At 44.4% G+C, this 16,360-nt stretch overlaps 1 pseudogene; it reads left to right on the top strand.

Moving 5' to 3' along the window:
* The first annotated feature begins 9,823 nt into the window (after positions 1-9,823).
* LOC118832694 lies at positions 9,824-10,720 on the top strand (annotated as a pseudogene).
* Positions 10,721-16,360: the final 5,640 nt, after the last annotated feature.

Genomic DNA, 16,360 nt, shown 5'->3' with positions numbered 1-16,360 from the left:
CAGTCTAAATTATATGTGTTAAAAGGATACATGAATTCATTAAATTATTTATAACTCATCTCATTATTATACCCAGCTTGACATCTCCGACAGTTGCTAATTTTTAACCAATTTAACAGAATGTCCTTTGTTGGGAATTAGGCTGCAGTACTTCCAACTAATCAGAGGTGAAGTAAAGAAAGCCTTATGAAGAAGAGAGCTGCTTGGAGGGCCTTGTATGACTAGCCTGGCATTTGCTAACAATGCCTTCAATTTCATGTTGAACCTGAGGAAAGAACAAGGAAGCTTTCCTCCATTCAGTCACCAAACATTTCTTGAGAGTATAGCCCTCTGCTAGGCACAAATGGGGGAATTCAGAGATGATAAAGATCTGTCCCTTGCCCCCAGGGAATTGACAGTATAAGAAGGAAGATAAGACATCACACATATAATTTGAGGATCAAATGAGATCATGTAGGTGAAACCTCATTGTAAGCTGTAAAGTTCCATGCAAATTAAGATATTGTTCCTAGGTAGCCAGAGGCAAACCCACTTTTAAATGAAATGTATTTTGTCCTCAGTTGGAAAGAACCTTAGAGATAAGCTTATCGAACCAGCTCTAGCTGGAATCTAGGAATCACTTTCTGTCAAATGTTCAAACCATTTATTTAGGGTCCTTTGAAGCTGGGAGGGATCCCTAATGCACTGAACATCAGTCTCTAAAAAGATATTGACAGGGGGCATCTAGGTGGCACAGTGAGTAAAGCACCAGCCTTGGAGTCAGGAGGACCTGAGTTTAAATCTGGCCTCAGACACTTGACACACTTATTAGCTACATGACCTTGGGCAAGCCACTTAACCCCAACTACCCTGCCTTCCCCCCTCAAAAAAATTTTAAAAATTAAAGAGATATTGACAGGCCAGAATGATGGGCCAGATAGAAAATGAAATTTCATTGGGATAAATGTAAAGTTCCACATTTGGGTTCCAAAAAAGCAGCTACACAAGTGTCACACCAGGGGAAGGGGGAAGGAGCTTTGGCTAGACAAAAGCTGAGAAAAAAAAAGATCTGGTAGTCTTAGTGAGCTGAAAGCTCTATATAAGTTAATGTTATAATATGTCAACCTCAAAGGTAACACTATCCTGGTCTGTATCAAGACAAATATGCTGCACAGGAGAGGGATGATGGTCCCATTCTACTCTGTCCTAATTAGGCTAGGAGCTGGAGTATTCAAATCAAGGTCAATTAAGGGTGAAAGAGGGAGGTACAGGCTGAAGAAGAGAGAGGTATGCACATACAGAGGAGGCAGAGATTTTTTTAAGGGAGCAAGATAAGGGGGTAAGGAGGTGGAGAACCAGAGAAAAGGGAAAAGGGTAGGGAGAGAGAGAGAAACAGACATTCAGAGGAAAGGAGGCATTTGGAAGGCACCTCTTTCTCCAGGACCCCAATGACCAGGGTCTAATTACCCACCAGAACAACCTAGTGAGAACTTCCCTTCGGTAAACTCCATGGTGTCTTCTCTTCATTTGTTTCTGGCCAAGATGATCTCACTGTAGGACACTGAGACTTCCAGTAGACTTCAGTTCAGTACAAAGCCAGTTACAGAGGGCTGCTGAGATTTCAAAACTATTTGCAAGAGATTTCCTTACTCCCTCTCCTCTTCCCTCATACCCCCTCCCCACCCTTGTAGGTCTACAGTAGATTCTATACTAAAGACTACCTGAGCTAACGTCCGTAGGCAAGGAGCAGAGCTCATAGCAAGTTCAGCTATAAGTATGAATTATAATCATTTGTTAATGTATGTAAAACTCAACACTTTACCAAACCCATCATTCCAGGAAGAGACTGACTGAATCCACTGAACAATGCTGGGGTGAACAGGCACCGCCTCCCTGTCAAGTTTCGCCATTCTCTCTTTGCCTGAGGCAGGTAAGGGTATATAGAAACAAGAAAGCTTCAGGTGAAATACATGAGTGATTGCCATCCATAACTGAAGAGGAACAAGCCCAGAGCCTCAAAGTCTGGCTCTTAAAGCAGAGGATCTGAGACTTAAAGCTGGAAGGGACCCTAAAAGTCATCAAGTCAGAGGTGGAAGCTGAGGCACAGAGATGTTGAGTCTTCCTGAAGGCTTCACACAGGTGCTAAATGGCATGGCTGCAATGTGAATTTATTCTTTGTGTGACCTGGGACAGACCATTTAACCTTCAGTAAAATGAGGGGTTTGGACTAGATATCCCTCTAAAGTCCATCATGGTAAGCTAGGTGGCGCTGTAGTAGATTGAGCACCGGGCCTGGAGTCATGAAGACTCATCTTCCTGAGTTCAAATCTGGCTGGAGACACTTCCTAGCTGTGTGACCCTGGGCAAGTCACTTCACCCCGTTTGCCTCAGTTTCCTCATCTGTAAAATGAGCTGGAGAAGGAAATGGCAAACCACTCCAGAATGTCTGCCAAGAAAACCCCAAATGGGGTCATGGAGAGTCAGATGTGACTGAATTATTACCGAACAACAACAACAAACAACTGCAGCCTGTCACTCTCTGCTTCCTGGGCTTCTGTCTTGATAGCCTCTAAGCTTAGTGCTCAGACCAGAAAGCATGCCCTGGAAGTTTAATCTTGGAAAGTTTAATTAGAAAAGTCCAAGTTAGGACCCTACTGGCCCCATTCATGACTGCCACACATGGGCCACTATCCCAGGCAGAACAGGTGCCAACTGACATTGGTAGAGAGGGTTTTCCTCACCGAGAGTTCCCTACATGGATGAAAGCACAGATCTAGTCCCCAAAGAAGCCTCAGAGGCAGTAGAATGTAGTGTATTTAGTCTCTGAGGACCAAGGTTCAAATCTAGGCTGGCAATGGAACTTCATTGGTTCCATTACCCTTCTTGGCCTTGACTTCCTCAGCTGTAAATTGCAGGAATTTTATCACATGATATCTAAGCCCTGTTCCCACTGGAGATCTAATGAAATGAGTACCACTCCCCGCCCCCACCCCTTACTCTTACATCTTTGATGAATGTTTCCAAACGACCAACTTAGAGCTGCTTCCACTAAGAATACGTCCAAAAATTCTCTGAGACAAATATCTGTGCCCACCTGAAGCATGCCTCAGAAACACAGAAATAAAACTATTCATTTAAAACTAAATTTGTTTTTCCATCCCTTGGTGACCAAACATTTTATGCCTAAAGATGGAAATGCATCATTAATCAAAGGGAAGAAGGACAGGAAGAGAGACTCTCAGCCGTAACTGAGGCACTTGCAGCCCAAATGGAGTTTTGAATATAATGAAGACTTGAAAATGAAGTCTAGGTTATCTAGGGAAAAGCTCTCCCAGCCACTGAAGATATAAATAGGGAAAAAATCAATTGGTACAGACTTGAAGTGAAAATCATGTGGCTTATTAGATAATGAAATTGTTTTTGGCGATGGGAATGAAAACGGATTCATTACCGAGGACGAGAACGCTAATATCCGTCTCTAGTGGGATGACGTAAAAACAAATGTGAATAGAATGGCAGGCACCCTTCTCTCCTCATTAATTGAGTTTCCTCCTTGGGTAGGAAAAAAAAGAAAAGACAGGACGTACTTCTCATGCCCCAAATGGAAGAGCTGGATTAGGTTAAAACCTGTTCTGGAAACAGAGGGGAGGGGAGGAATACAGCAATTCACAGTGTGTAGCTTAAGGAGAGGAGTTTAAAGAAATTCAGATCCCAAAGAAGAAAGGATGTCATAATTTGACTCCTGGGGGTCTTGTGTAGACATTGGGTATGTATTTTCTGAGGTCTGGATGCAACCCTGAGCCTTTCCAAAGAAAGGCAAGGTCTAGGATGAGGGTTCAAGGGAATGGTAGGGCACAGTGAGGGGGTTTTTAGAATAGTAGATAGGGAGAGTAAAAAAGGAGAGGATCAAGGGGCATAAGATCAAAGGTACATAGAAAGAGGCCTTGGCCTCGTCTAGGAGAAAGACCCTCTTCTTAAAGATTTGAATAAAAGAAAAGAGAATTACCTAGTGCCTGCTAAGTGTCAGACTGTGCTGGGAGCTGGGAATACAGAGATAAAAATCAAATAGTCCCTGATCTCTACGACCATACATCATCTGAGAGAAACAACATGCACACTTAGAAGTAAATACAAAACCTATACAAAATAAATACAGGGTAATTCTGTCAGGAAGTGAGGAGGGAGGGCATCACAGGCAAGGGACACAGCTTGTGCAAAGGCAGAGATGAAAGATGGAGTGTCATGTATGAGGAATAGCAATAAAACCAGTTTGGTTGAGTGTGTGAAAGGGAATAATGGATGATAATTCTAAGGAAAATGGGTTGGAGTCAGATAGTGGCTGACTTTAAATGCCACATAGAGAAGAATAGATCCAGAAGCAAGACAGAAAAGAAGCCAAAAAAGAAACTGAGCCAGTCTTCCAGCCCATCACTTTAGGTCAAGACAGAGGTGTGACTTCCTACAAGAACCTGAGCTAGCCAAATCATCCTGGGGACAGCTTTCATCTCCTCAATGGTGCCGAGTATTGGTTCCAGACAAACGAATCCAACCTGGGGACAGACCCAGTCATTGGGATCCAATCAGGACTTGTCTTTTATCTTAATTAGGTTCCAGTGGGAACCCCCCCTACCCTGGAGGTAGAGGTATGAACAATCAGGACTCTGAACAAAGGCTCCCTGCCCAATAAATTTATGGAGTTGATTGGGAATCTCCCTGATTAAGCCCTTATACGACAACTTGGAAGTCCTCTCTTCACTCTCCATTTATTTGGCTTTTGCTGGAAAGGGAAGGATGGGCCTTGTCAATAATTGACTGCCTAGAACTTGATCTCTTTTTCTGAGGAAGTGATGAGGACTTGTGCAGTGGTCATATAGGGTGATCTCTCATCAAGGAGAAGGGGAGCAGAAACCTGCATTAGATGAACTACCCAGGGGCAAGCAGGAGGTGCTTTTTTCTGGCTTATAAATCCTGGTTGTCTTTTTTTTTTAATTCCATGGGCTACCATGAAGCAAGTGGGTTTGAAGGGCCTGCCCAGACCTGTTTTATTCACTGCCAACCCAACGGAAATCTGCTAATAAGAAAAGTGAGGAAGTGAAGTGCTGACCTACATTAGCCTAAACGATAACAAACGACACATCACCATTCATTACTTCGGCCATCAGAATCAAGCAGAGTGCCTGAAAATTGCTGCGCCGTGCACTCTGAAATCCAGAAGGGCCGGGGAAGCTCTCACGATGGATTGACCTTACATCCTAATGACAGATAGCTCAGCCACTGAATGCCTGCTGACCCAGAGAGAGAGGTTCAATTTATGTCTGTGGAGATGTTGCCACTTGTGGATGATATCAAGACTTTCAATTCCAAATTATTAATATGACACTGGGTGTGATGTGTTGGGGAAACAAAGGGCCATTGTGGTGGTGAACTTCGTAAGGGGGGAGGGAATAAAAAGGGTGCCATGTTCTTGACGAGGTTCAGAACCAGGGTCTTCTGTGTTACCGATACTCGGGGAGTTTCCTTCTCCACACAGGCCTGTGCCCAAGTAGCAAGGAGTGGGTTTTGGGAATTGGGGTTAACTCTTTCAAGTTACCATGGCAATAGTCATTCATTCCTTCAACAATGATAGTAAATAACATTTCTATATCACTTGAAGGCTTGGGAGGTAGGTACTGTATAATAACCTATCCATTTAACAGATGAGGAAACTGAGAGAGACCAAGGTTAAGTGACTTGCCCAGGGTCACGCAGCTAGTGCACAGGGCCAAATTCAAACTCTGGTCTGCCTGATTCCTGGTCCAGCACCCTATCTACTCTGCCACGCAGCTGCCTAAACAGCATTTATTAAATGCCTACAATGTGCCAGGCACTGTGCTAAATGCTGGCGATGTAAATGCAAAAAGCGCTTCCATTCTGCTCAGGAAAAGCAACACATATTCAGATAAATGAATATCAAATATATACAGATATATACAACATGTGTCAAATGGACAAAGTAATTTCTGGAGCAGAGACTAGGCAGGGAGAATCTGTAAAGGCTACATGTAGGAGGCAGCATCTGAGCGATTCTCAGAGACAGAGGTGAGGAGGGAAGGGTATTCAAGGCTTGGCAGAGAAGGTGAAGAAGGAATGTTGTGTACACAGAGGAGCAAGAAAGCCAGTGTAGCTAGAATCCAGAGTATGGTTGAAAGGGAATGATGCATAATACTCCAGAAAAAGTTGATTGTCAGTGTTTGAAATGCCAAATGGAGGAGTTCCCATTTGATACTAGAGGCAATAGGGAGCCACTGGTGTTTCTTGAGCAAGGAAGTGACACCTTAGGTTATTTTAGGAAAATCACTCTGGCAGCTGAGTGGAGGATAGAATGGAGACCAGTTAAAAGGCTGGTGAGAGGTGAAGGCCTGAACCGGTATGGCGGCTGTGTGAGCGGAGACAAGGGACAGATGGGAGAGATGTGGCAGTGGAGCCAATGAGACTCTTGGATCTGCATAGTGATAGACTCTGACCATGACATAGCTAGCTTAGGATGCTAGGGCGATACTTGTCCCCAGACCACAGCCTCATAACATGAGCTTCAGTTCTGGGCCAATGCACTGATCCAAAAAACCACCACTCTGTGGGTGGAGAGGGTTGGGGGAGGAGCTTCAGCAGAAGAACATTGGAGACCCAGAAGGCCAGCTATCAGAGCAGAGGATGCCAGGGTCATGGGAGGAGCTCATGTGTGGTTTATGTTTGTCTAAGACAAAGGGCAGCCCAGGCACAGTATCCCAGGGAAAGCAGCAAAGTCAACACCCAGAAGGTGTTACTCCAGAGAGGAGTAAGATGAGGCAGAATTTTGATTATCCAGGGAACATTGACAAGTACCATTGAGTAGTCACTGGTAGCTCAAACATCACAACTGGGTCAGTGGCCAAGGCCCATTTTTCAGAGTTAGACCATGGGGAGATAGCAGGACATGGTGGCCTCTTCAGATGGTCTGTCTGTCTGTTTTCTGCTCACCTTCTGGCCCTGGATTGCTGGGATTTTAACAGTCTGATGCTACCTTGCTCCTTCCTGGAACCATACTGTTGATTTTGCCTCTTTTCTCTGGGTCCCATTCCTCTGCTGCTTGCTAACTTAAATAAACTACAATTAGGCTGACTCTCATACCAGACCCTGGCATCCTCTGCTGTAATAGCTGGCCTTCTGCATTTCCAGTGCATTTAATAGGACCTACTGTGGGGTTCTTTATTATCATTTACTCAAGAATACCCCGCTGTTATTTCCTAGCCTAGCCGTATGGATGCCTATGAGATATAGGGTCACTGATGGCTCAGGGTTCAGTCAACCCTCATTGATTGATGGCTGGCTCCCTTCCCACAACTGGGTACATGTGGTCACCATGATCCCTGGCCTTAAGACCCCACTCTCATTTAGTTGACAAGAGTCACTCATATCAGACAATGAGGGAACAAGTAAATCCTCAGCTGCATGGTTTCCTTTCATGACCACCCTCTTCTTCCTGCTGTCATTTACAAAGGTAACTCCCAGTCCCTGGCCCCATGAGCTTTCCCCTAGCAGATTCACAATTTCATCTCCCTGTTGTGAGTGAACAATTCCCAAATCTACATGTTTTGCCTCACTTTGACTTTGACCTTTCTAGTCCCGTAACCATCTAACATTATAACTCCAGAAGTAGCAAGTCCAAGTTTACCTTCTTAAGACCAATTAGGGATGACATTTTTCTTAGCCACTGACAATTGGACTTAGTTAACAGTTTACCAGAGGCAGCTAGGTGACACAGTGGATAGAGTTGGAGGCATTTAGGATTAGAGTCAGGAGTACTGGGCTTAGAATAGGGAAGACCTGAGTTCAAATCCAGCTTCAGACACTTGCTAGCTTATGACCCTGGGCAAGTCACTTAACTCTCGTTGCCTCTGCTTCTTCATCTGTAAAATGAGCTGAAAAAGGAAATGGTGAACCGTTCTGGTATCTTTGCCAAGAAAACTCCAAATGGGCCAGGAAGAGTTGAACACAACATCAAACAGCCTACCAGACTCAGAAGCTATCTTGTTGATGTACCACCTGCTTCTAACGCGGACAGTTACCAAAAGTTAAATGAGCTTGCCTAGGAGTCAGGAGACCTTGGTGATAGGAAAGTTGCTACCCTATTCTGGGCCTTAGTTTCCTCATCTGTAAAATGAAGGGCTTGTAACAGATAACCTCTAAGTTCTCTCCCAACTCCAAGGTTTGATTATCTGACTGTTTAGAGGCAGTATGGTGCAGTGGGTGAAGAGCTGGCCTTAGAGGCACAAACAACTGGATCTAGCTCTCACTTCTGACACATAAGGGCAAGTTAGGTAACTACTCAGGGCCTCAGGAAACTCTAAAATTATAAACTGCAGAGCAGGTATCAGCCTGCATTGATAGAGGGAATTTCATCATGTATACTTCCCTATACAATGTAATAACCAATCCGGTCTAAAAAATGACTAGTGAGGTTGAGCCAAGATGGCAGAGTAGAGGCAGGAACTTACCCAAACTCTCCCAAATCCCCCTCCAAACAACTATATAACAACACTTCAAATTGAATTCTGGAGTGGCAGAGCCAACAAAAGGTCAGGGTGAATCAGTCTTCTATCCCAAGATTATTCAGGAGGTTATCAGGAAAGGTGTATCACTCCAGGGTGGCGGTTGGACCCAAAGATCCCACAGATAGTTAGGGGGTTGGACAACTGGTCAGAAGGAGATTACAGGAGACATTTTGCTGGCACTGGGTGTAGGACTCTGATGCATTGCCTATATGTGGTTCCAAGTTACAGTTCCAGGGCAAAGAAGAGTACTAGCTCTTGTGGCTGAGAGGGAACAGGGGCCTGAGTCACAGTTCCAGGGTGTGGGAGGGTGCTCACAAGGCATCAGGGGCCCTGGTCTCAGTCTCAGGGAAGATAAGAACACTAGCACTTGTGACTGCAGGAGAACAGGGGCCTGAGCTACAATTCCAGGGTGCAGAAGAGTGCTCACAAGGCAGCAGGGGCACTGGTCTCAGTTCTAAGGGAGAAAGGAACACTAACACTTGTGACTACAGGAGAACATGGGACCTGGTCACAGTTCCAGGGCCAAGAGAAGCACTAGCACTCATGTCCACAAGGGAACAAGATCTCCTCCTGGGTAAAGACCAGAGCCAGACCTGGAAAACAGTGGCCACACCTCTCCTTCAATTATACCAATTTGGAAGAACCAAAAATGTACAGACCATCAGTACTAACTCTGAAAACAGCAGCATGAAAAATATGAAGTTGGGACAGTGCCCTCTCCACCCCAGGAGCAGAGCCCAAATTTAGCATAAAGTTAAAAGTAAAGAAGTAGGCTAGGAAAAGCAGTAAACAACAACAACAAAGAATCTGAACATAAAAAGTTACTATGGTGAGAAGGAAGATCAAAACACAAATTCAGAAGGAGACAATGATGTCAAAACAACTACAAGCAAAGCCTTAGAGAAAAATCTGAATTGGACACAAGCCCAACAAGAATTCCTGGAAGAGCTAAAATGATTTTCAAAATAAAATAAGAGAGGTAGAGAAAAATGGGAGAATAAATGACAATGATGCAAGAAATCTATGAAAAGAGATTCAACATCTTGGTAAAAGAAGCACAAAAAATCTTGAGGAAAATAACACCTTAAAAAGCAGAATTGGCCAAATGGAAAAAAGAATTACAAAGGCTCACTGAAGAAAATAATTCCTTAAAAATTAAAATTGAGGAAGTGGAAACTAATGATTCCATGAGACAGCAAGAAACAACAGAGCCAAAAGCATTAAAAATAGAAGAAAATGGGAAGCGGCTGGCGGCCTCGGACGCCGCCGCAGCCATGCCAAGGGACCACCGGCGCATCTGCGGGCCCGAGGAGTCGCAGCCGCCCTCGCTGTACGTGGTGCGGTCCGGGCCCGACGACGACGGGGAAGGGGGAGCGGCGGGGCCCCGGGACCCCTCGCGTCTGCGGCCGGTGTACGCGCGCGCCGGGCTGCTGAGCCAGGCCAAGGGCTCGGCCTACCTGGAGGCTGGCCGCACCAAGGTGCTGTGCGCCGTGTCCGGGCCGCGGCCGGTGGAGGGGGAGCGCGCGGCGGCGGCGCGCAGCGCGGGCGGCCGCCTGCTGTGCGACTTCCCGCGGGGGGGGGCGCGCGCGGCGGGGGGGGCGCGCGCGGCGGGGGGGGGCGCGCGCGGCGGGGGGGGGGCGCGCGCGGCGGGGGGGGGCGCGCGCGGCGGGGGGGGGGCGCGCGCCGCGGGGGGGGGGCGCGCGCCGCGGGGGGGGGGGGGCGCTGGAGCCTGCCGTGCGCCTGGGCCGCTACCCGCGCGCGCAGCTCGAGGTGTCTGCGCTGCTGCTGGAGGACGGCGGCTCGGCGCTGGCCGCCGCGCTCACGGCCGCGGGCCTGGCGCTGGCCGACGCGGGCGTCGAGATGTACGACCTGGTGGTGGGCCGCGCGCCGACGCTGCCTGGCAGCTGGACCCGAGGCGCCGCGAGGAGGAGCGCGCCGCCGCCAGCCTCACCGTGGCGCTCATGCCCGTGCTCAAGCAGGTGGCAGGCCTGCTGGGCAGCGGCCAGGCCTGCGCGGCCGAGAGCTGGGCGGACGCCGTGCGCCTGGGCCTGGAGGGCTGCCAGCGCCTCTACCCGGTGCTGCAGCAGTGCCTGCTCAAGGCGGCCGGACGTCGGGGGGCGCGGGCCCGGGGACCCCCGCCGACAACGAGAAGGCGCCGCCTTTGTGCCTGATGCGGATGCTGCTCCTGCTGCCGACTAGTTCTAGTCTATTTAGTGAGAAGAGCACTGGACCCAGGTTCAAATCTTGCCTCTGTTTCTTCTTATTACCTTTGTGACCTCAGAGACCTTAGTCTCCTCATTGATAAAACGAAGGAGTTGAATTTGAATTTATAACCTAAGTAGACTAGAACTGAGCAGTACTGAAGAAGGAGGTAGAGAACTAGAGACAGTGCTTGTCTGTGGAATTGTCCAGGAAATGAGAATGAAATTTGATGTAATTGGAAACCTCAAGATTTTTCTCTTTGACTCTTTTGCACATCCCTGGCTGGAGGGTGACGTGAGACATTGAAGGGTAGCTACGCAGCCCAGAGAAGGATTTCCCCTCTTTTCATGTAATGCTTCTGGTCACTGAGTGTTATAATCATCATCAGGTGGTTAATGGGGGTGGGGGAATCACACTGGATAATAAAGTGTGTAATTAAAACACTAGTTTGCTAAATGAGGCCTAGTTTTCATCTACCACTTATAAATTAGCTCTGAAAAATGGGTAGAATTCAGGTTGGCAAAGGGAAAGATCAAGGGCATTCCATGGGGGAGGAATAGCATCTCCAAAGGTATGGAGGTGAGGATCTGCAATGTATAATTTACTCTACAATGACTAATTTGCTCTTTGAGAAATCTAAACAGTAAGACCTGATTCAAAATAGCTGCTTAAATAAGTCCCTTTTAATCAGTCAATCAATAAGCATTTATTAAGGGTTTACTATGTGCCAGGCATCGTGCTAAGTGCTGGAGAAACAGAAAAAGTGAAAACAATCCCTGCCCTCAAGGAGCTTATATTCTGTTTTTTAAAAAATAAATGTGCTCAATATCCTTTGTTTTCATATCATCTATATTATGCATTGCATTTTACCCTCCCAGAGAGCCAGCCCTTCTAATAAATTAAGAAAAAAGGAAAAAGAGACCAAAAAATCAACAAAACTAAGCAACTTATAAAAGAAGTCTTGTTATATGCAGTATCTCCCACCTATAGTCTCCCACTTTTATGCAAAGGAACAGTGGGAGGTATCTTCTCCAATCTCTTCTTTAGGGCCAACCTTGGTCATTATGTTTCCATAGGTATTCAGTTTTGGGTGTTTTACTGTTGCTGCGCTTCTCATTTCCATCGCTGTAGAGATCATCGTGTAGATTGTTTCCCTCGTGCTAATTCCACTCTTCATCTCTATGTACAAGTCTGCCAATGCCTCTCAGTATTCATCATCTTTCCCATTTCTTACAGCACAGCGATATGCCACTATACTCATGTACCACAATTTGTCTAGCCATTCCCTAATTGATGAGCATCTGCTTTGCTTCTAGGCCTTTGCTATCACAAAATGTGCTGCTATAAATACCTTGGTGTATATGGAGCCTTTCTTTCTGTCAGTGACCTCCTAGTGGAATCTATGTGGGTCAAAGGGTAAGGATTTTTTAATTACTTCATTTGCATAATTCTAAACTGCTTTCCAGAATGATATTAATAATTTATGTTAGTGTGTCTGTCTTCCCACAACCCCAAAGAGCTGACATTCAAATGAGGCAAACTACATGTAAGTATATAACTGTACACAAAATATATAGACAGTAAATGCAGAGAGAGAGAGAGATTGTTGGTAGCTGGGTCTGGGCAAGGCCTCTTACAGAAGGTGGGACTTGAGCTGAGTCTTTTTTTCTTTAATTTAATTTATTTCTTTGTTTCTGAACTCTCTCCTTCACTACTTCCCCACCCCTTACTAGAGGAGGCCACCACCTGACGCAAATTTATAAATATATGTAAAACCATGCTATTCATACTTCTATGTATGAGTTCTTTTACTGGAGGTAGATAGCATCTTCCTTCATACGCCTTTTCTAGTTGATTTGAGCATTTGTAATATTCAGAATAACTTGATTGTTCACAGTTATTCTTCAAACAATGCTGCTGTTACTGTATAGAACATTCTCTTGGTTCTGCTCACTTCACTTTGCATTATTTCATGCAGGTCTTTCCGTGTTTTTCTAAAGTGAGCCAGTTCATCATCTCTTACAGCACAGTAGTATTCCATCACAATCATATACAACAACTTGTTTAGCCATTCCCAATTAACAAGCATCCTCTCACTTTCCAGCTCTTTGCCACCATAAAGAGAGCTGCTATAAATATTTAAGAACACATAGCTTCTTTTCTTTTTTTCCTAATGACCTGATAGTGGCATTGCTGAGTAAAAGCGTATACACAGTTTTATAATTCTTTAGGCAGAATTCCAAATTGCTTTCCAAAATAGTTGGATAAGTTCACAGTTCCACCAACAATTATTATTGTCCCAATTTTTTCCATCCCCTCCAACACTTATCATTTTCTCTTTCTATCATTTTAGCCAATCTTATAGGTGTGAGATGATATCTCAAAGTTGTTTTAATTTGCATTTTTCTAATCAATAATTATTTACAGCATTTTTCATATAGTTTCTGCATTACAAAGCTACCTGTTTATATCCTTTGACCATTTATCAATTGGGGAATGCCTCATATTACGTTCTACAAAGTCCTCTATATATTTGAGATATGAGACCTTTATCTGAGAAATTGTCTATAACAACTTTTTCCCAATTTTTTTCCTTTCCTTCTAATCTTGGCTACATTGATTTTATTTGTACAAACCCTTTTTAACTTAATATAATTGAAATTACCCATTTTATTATTTGGTTTATCTGAGTTATTATCTATTGATAATTACCATCTTCAAAATTAAAATGCCTTAGTATTATTCTAAAAACAATTTTGACCTCATAGACCCCTGAGTGGGTTTTGGGAACCCCCAGGCACATTTTGAGAACCAACATGAGCTCCTGGGGCTTTTCTGTCTTTCCTTTTATTCAGTGGAGTTCTGATAGGAACAATAAGAGCACAAGGTGCTCTTCTCTAACTTTGGTTCTTTAATATTTAATATTCTGTCAACCTGTGCAAGTAGATAAATGATTGCTTTTTATAACTGAATGAAAATATTGAGATATAAGCTCTTCTTCCTTCCTTTTTCTTTCTTTTTTCTTCCTTCCTTCCTTCCTTCCTTCCTTCCTTCCTTCCTTCCTTCCTTCCTTCCTTCCTTCCTTCCTTCTTTCCTTCCTTCCTTCCTTCCTTCCTCTTCTTCCTTCCCCATAACCATATACTTAAACTAAATTCGACAGAACCAGGTTGTTCCTCCCCTATTCAAAATTTTCTTAGCCTGCCAAAATCCAAGCAAAATTTACACACACACACACACACATACACACACACACACACACACACACACAGAGACACATGATTAGGCACAATCATTAAAGAAGGAATACTTTATTTGGTTATTCCAGGATGGACCCTATCCCACTTTCTAAATTTCTTACTTTTAGCAATTTCGCTCAGAAATTGACTTTGTCAGCAAACTACTTGGTTTCACCAAATTTAGCACATGGCATAATACATGCACACATGTATGAACATACACAGACATTCATATGCAATTTTACATTTTGAGAATCAGTCAACACAAAGTGGAAGCATTATATAAAGCACACTAACAACAATCTTAATCTAGGATCAGGTTCTTAAGTTCTCACCCCCAGTGAAGAGAAGGTTGTAGAGCAGGGGTTTCTGCCAGGAGGAACTAATCAACTACCCGAAGGCTAGTTCTAATTCTTCATTGGCCCTGAAGAGCAATATAAATGATAAGGAAAGTGAGCAAATAAGGTTAGCCTTGACATCTTATCAGTCAATGCCTTATTTTTGGAATGGGAATCTTCCCTGGAAGGTGGGTGGTTTTTTTTTTCCTTAGATACATAGATAGATAGACAGATAAATAGATACATAGATACATAGATAGATATAGATATAGAGATAGACATAGATATAGATAGATATACAAACATATACATACATATATAAACACATACATACATGTATATTTATACATACATATGTATGTATACCCAGATATGTGTATGTATTTTTTTTTCATTTTTGATAACACCGGATCATAGAATCCTAGGTTTTGAACTGGAAGGTCTTCCTCAGGTCATCCAACCCAACCCTGTCTTTTGACACTTCCCAGACTTCTTGTAAAGAGAAGGCTCCTTGTGTAGGAGCCTTGGTTAGCCGAAGACTTTTCATGAAAATGCTTCCTCGTCATGGTCATTGGCTCCGTTTTCTCTGATACCTTCCATAGACTTCTTACATACACTTGTCTAAGTCTTCTTTGTAGGAAAAAAAAGTTTTCTTTTAAAATGGGGCAGTGAATGGTTCTTTCCACCCCTCCTGCCCAGGCTTATCTCTTTTGCATTTGAAGTAGCAATTACCAGTGGAGAAGCTAATTAGCCTGCTGCTATCTCTAAGGGAACAGGGAGCAATTCTCAGAGAGAAGCCATTTGACATGACTTAATAATTAGACCACAAACAACTCGGTTCCCATAATGGGAAGCATCCAGCTAGAACCCACCAAAGGAAGCTGTATGGTCAGTAGTCTCAGGTCAGCCCTTTCCCTCTCTGCCCAAAGCTAAGCTTTGGCCAGATTCCCAGGTCTAGACTTGAGACCTCATTGGTGGAGTGAACTCTTGGTGTGGTTATGCCTTCTACAGATACAGGTTGGCAACTTGGCCACAATTTATAATCTTAATAATTATAATAATGGTAGCTAACATTCCTATTGCACCTACTATGTGCCAGGCTCTGTGCTAAGTGTTTTCGAATTATTACGTCATTTAATCCTCAGAAGAACCTCGGAGGGAGGTGTTGTTATTATCCCCATTGTACAGCAGAGGCAACTGAGGAAACAAGTTAAGTGACCCGTCCAACTAATAAGTGTCTGACACTGTATTTGAGCTTAGGTCTTCCTGAGTCTATCCGCTGTGCCAAGAGAGTTTGAGTGACTGAGAGTCAGCAGTGTGGAATGGTAATCAGAAAAGTACATTAAGGGTTGTAGCTTCCCAGAGTAAGGAGGTGAGAGGCCTGCCAGCCTCTGCCCTGGTCAAACCTGCCATGTGGAAATTGGCTTTGCTCCAGCTGCTGTAGAGGGCAGAACAAGGAGCAACAATGGGAGGAAGGTGCAGGGAGGCAGAAATCAGCTCAATGTAAGGAAAAACTTTCCAGCATTCAGAGCTGTCCAAGCTGTCTCATGCTGCCTCAAGAGATGCTGAGTTCTTCTCACTAGAGCTTTCTGAGCAAAGGCTGAACAACCATGAGTCACATGTGTGGTAGATGGGTTAGGGTTATGGTTAGCCCCCTAGAGGAGATCCTTGTACTGGTTCAGGTTGAATTCCCTTCCAACTCAGAGATGCAGGGGTTCTGATCTATAGAAGACCAGCACCTAGGCCTTGGGACCCATCCTGGCCTTATAGGGAGGAGGAGCAGACATACTTGTAGTTCCTTCTTTATTTCTCAGGCATGTGACAGCTAGGGAGCACCTCTGTGGCTAGCTGTAGTCCCCCTAGTACGTGGCACCCTACTGGGCCCATCATAAATCATTATTAAATACTTGGGAATCGAATACTCTACTGAGTTACAGGTTACCAGGGATCTATTGCTGAGACTTTAATGTTCTTAGCCATATTTTTATTTCCTGAGTCAAAATAATGCATTTATTTATTTAATATGTATTTAGTT

The sequence above is a fragment of the Trichosurus vulpecula genome, chromosome X (genome assembly GCF_011100635.1).
Source record: "Trichosurus vulpecula isolate mTriVul1 chromosome X, mTriVul1.pri, whole genome shotgun sequence".
Classification (NCBI taxonomy): domain Eukaryota; kingdom Metazoa; phylum Chordata; class Mammalia; order Diprotodontia; family Phalangeridae; genus Trichosurus; species Trichosurus vulpecula.
This window is presented reverse-complemented; position numbering and strand designations above follow the sequence as displayed.